The sequence below is a fragment of the Somniosus microcephalus genome, unplaced genomic scaffold, assembly GCF_052327205.1.
Source record: "Somniosus microcephalus isolate GS21.2 unplaced genomic scaffold, FLI_Smic_1.0 unresolved_chr4, whole genome shotgun sequence".
Lineage (NCBI taxonomy): Eukaryota > Metazoa > Chordata > Chondrichthyes > Squaliformes > Somniosidae > Somniosus > Somniosus microcephalus.
In genome coordinates, this window is record NW_028225182.1 from 16028608 (window position 1) to 16032056 (window position 3449).

The 3449-nt window shown below is 44.4% G+C and overlaps 1 non-coding gene across 1 annotated transcript; it reads right to left on the minus strand.

Annotated features, from left to right (window-relative positions):
- Positions 1-2972: 2972 nt before the first annotated feature.
- On the minus strand, positions 2973-3046 carry trnan-guu (transfer RNA asparagine (anticodon GUU)). The gene has a single exon. It is a non-coding gene; the product is annotated as a tRNA-Asn (tRNA).
- Between the last annotated feature and the right edge of the window lie 403 nt (positions 3047-3449).

Sequence of the window (3449 nt, forward strand, 5' to 3'; positions counted from 1 at the left end):
TTGATCTCCTTACCTCAAGAAGGATATACTTGCCATAGAGGGAGTGCAACGAAGGTTCACCAGACTGGTTCCTGGGCTGGGTTTATTGTCCTATGAGGAGAGATTGAGTAGATTAGGCCTATATTCAATTCAATTCAAATCAATTTATTGGCATGACAAGGTACATCTTATGTTGCCAAAGCATCGAAAAACATTCATGGTTGTGCACAAAAATACAGATCTATCCATACAGTGCATAAACATATATCCTCTAGAATTTATAAGAATGAGAGGTGATCTCATTGAAACATACAAAATTCTTACAGGGCTTGACTGGTTGGATGCAGTGAGGATGATTCCCGTGGCTGGGGGAGTCTAGAACCAGGGGTAACAGTCTCAGAGTAAGGGGTTGGCCATATAGGACTGAGATGAGGAGACATTTCTTCACTCAGAGGGTGGTGAATCTTTGGAATTCTCTACCCCAGGGGGCTGTGGAAGCTCAGTCGTTGACTATATTCAAGACAGAGATCGATAGATTTTTGAATATTAAAGGAATCAATTATGTTCTTATGATATGGGGATAGTGCAGGAAAGTGGAGATGAGATAGAAGATCAGCCATGATCTTATTGAATGGCGGAACAGGTTTGAAGGGCCAAATGGACTTCTCCTGCTCCTATTTCTTATGTTCTTATATGTAAACCACATCTGACCCTCTGGATCCGGCTTCAGCCGCCGGTTGCGGGTTCGAGTCCGGTTGTGGTGACAGCGGCTCAGGGTCACGCCGGCTAGTTTTATATCGGGACAGTGTTTGAGGGAGGGACTGTTCAGCGGTGGTGTGATAATAACTTTCAGAATTAAGTTAAATAGATTAAAGAGCTCTTTTTCTGTTACTTTCGATTTACACTCTGCCCAGTTTTATGTACGAAAAGTTAACAATGTTTAAGCGATGTGGTGTGTTGATTGTTTGTGCAGTAACTCTGTCACCCAGTGTGAGCCTGAAATACAATCACCCAGCCTGGGCTCGAACCGATCCGAGGGGCACTTTGTTGCCGGTTACCTCAATTGCTGAGAGTGTGGTGCTAATAACGCCAAGGTCGTGGGTTCGGTCCCCGTCCGGGTCATCAGAATATTTTCAGCAACTTACGGTTTTTCATGAAATTTAAAATACAAACTTTATAAGGAAACAAATCCACACCGAATCTTAATGGGGAATTATTTGGATGAACATCCATGGCACCTTCGACCCCGGGGCGGAGAGACTCATAGACCATGGAATTATAGATAGATAAGGCACAGAAGGAGGTCATTCGGCCAATCAAGTCAGCGCTGGCACATTGAAAGAGCTCTCCAATTAGTCCCAATCCCCTGCTTTTTCCCCACAGCCCTGGAAATTTCTCCTTTTCAATAGTAAACCAATTCTCTTTTGAAAGTTACTATTGAATCTGCTTCCACTGCCCTTTCAGGCAGCACATTCCCAATCACAATAACTCGCAGCGTAAAAAAATTCTCCTCATCTCCCCTCTGGTTCTTTTGCCGGTTATCTTCAATTAGTGTCCTCTGGTTACCGACCCTACTGCCACTGGATTCTCCTTATTTTGAATACCTTCATTAAATTTCCTCTTAACCGTCTGAGGAAAAGAATCCCAGCTTCTCCAGTCTCTCCATATACCCGAAGTCCCTCATCCCTGGGCCTACTCTGTGAGACGTCAAACTGAGGATCTCGCTCTGCGTGTCCGTCTGTCTCTCTTTGTCTCTGTCTCTCTCTTTGTCTCTTTCTCTCTCTATGTCCGTCTCTTCTGTCTCTTTCTCACTCTGTTCACAGCTCGACTGTTGCTCTGACAGATTTTGTATTTGTTAGTTCTCCTTAGTAGAGTTGTGAGTATCTTTGCCTGTCACGAGAGAGACCGGGCTTCCTATTCCCCGATGGAAAGGATGCTTTTTAACAACCCCAATTTAAAACCTTTGGGATGCTCCTTGGAATAGTTAACAGAAAAAATGAATAGGGGACACAGATTTAAGATTTTGGGCAAGAGATATAGGGGGGATATGAGGGAAAACTTTTTTACGCAGCAAGTGGTGAGGACCTGGAATTGACTGCCGACGGAAGTAGTGGAAGCGGAGACACTCAGTTTTCAAGGGAAGGCTGGATAGGCACTTGAGGGAAATAAACTTGCAGGGATACTGGGATAGAGCGGGGGAATGGGGCTGATTGGATTGCTCTACAGAGAGCCAGCACAGACTCGATGGGCCGAATGCCCTCCTTCTGTGCCGTGTGACTCTGTGACTCTATGATTCTATTACCTGCATTTGTAGACTGCGGTTCTCTTCTGTGATGTTCTAACGACAGCTCATGGAGCAGAGTTTCCGTAGTGTAGTGGTTATCACATTCACCTAACACACGAAAGGTCCCGTGAGAAACCGGGCGGAAACATTTTGTAAAATATTCCCCATTAAAATTGAATCAATATGAAAAAGTTGAAATAATTTTGTGATTAAATATTAATAAAATATCTCATAAAACACGTGTATTTTCTCTGTACAATTCTGGACCATCAGCAGCAGCAGAATTGTATTCAACCACAATCTGTAGCCTCCTAGCCCAGCAGATCCCTCACTCTACCATTACCTTCAAACCAGGGTACCAAACCTGGTTCATTGAGATGTGTGGAAGAGCAGGCCAGGAGCGGCACCAGGCGCACCTAAAAATGAGACCATTCCAAACTAGTGAAGCTGGATATGGAACAAAGGCGGGCCAATGCAGCTGAGATACAGATTATCCAGGATCTAATTGAATGAAGGAACAGGGCTGAGGGGCTGAATGGCCTCCTCATGTTGCTATTAGTCTGTCACCATTAAGAAAATGTTACGAAACGGTTTTTTCGTATCCCGGTGGATGATCTCATACTCACCGACATTGCACCCAGTGCTACAGTTTATCCCATGATCTTGCAGCCAAAATGTACATTTTGAAAACCTGGAAATGTTAAAACGCCGTCCCTGGGTGGGCTCGAACCACCAACCTTTCGGTTAACAGCCGAACGCGCTAACCGATTGCGCCACAGAGACCTGTTCAAACAATATTTACAACATATACTAAAGCCGGAGATTACCGAGATTAAACCTCAGGTCACAGAGAGCAAGATAGTAACTGTCCAAACTCTGTTTACTTGTGCAAATTGAAGAAATGTAACATTTATTGTCGGAACATGGAAATAGTCGCTGAAAGAAAATCCGTTAAACTAACTGATGTGAAAACCCGCTTTGAGCCATTAGATCGGTTCATCGACCAATGGTGACGGTGAGATATTAACATGGTGTCTGGGTTTCTCACAACTGTTGGAATCTTCCCACGAGTTCTTTTGCTGTTGTATTTGTTCATCAATGTGGAGGTCAGATATACACGTGGTCGCTTCACTGGGTGCCCTGGGAACCAGATACACCAGAGCACAGGCCAATGATGGGACTCTGC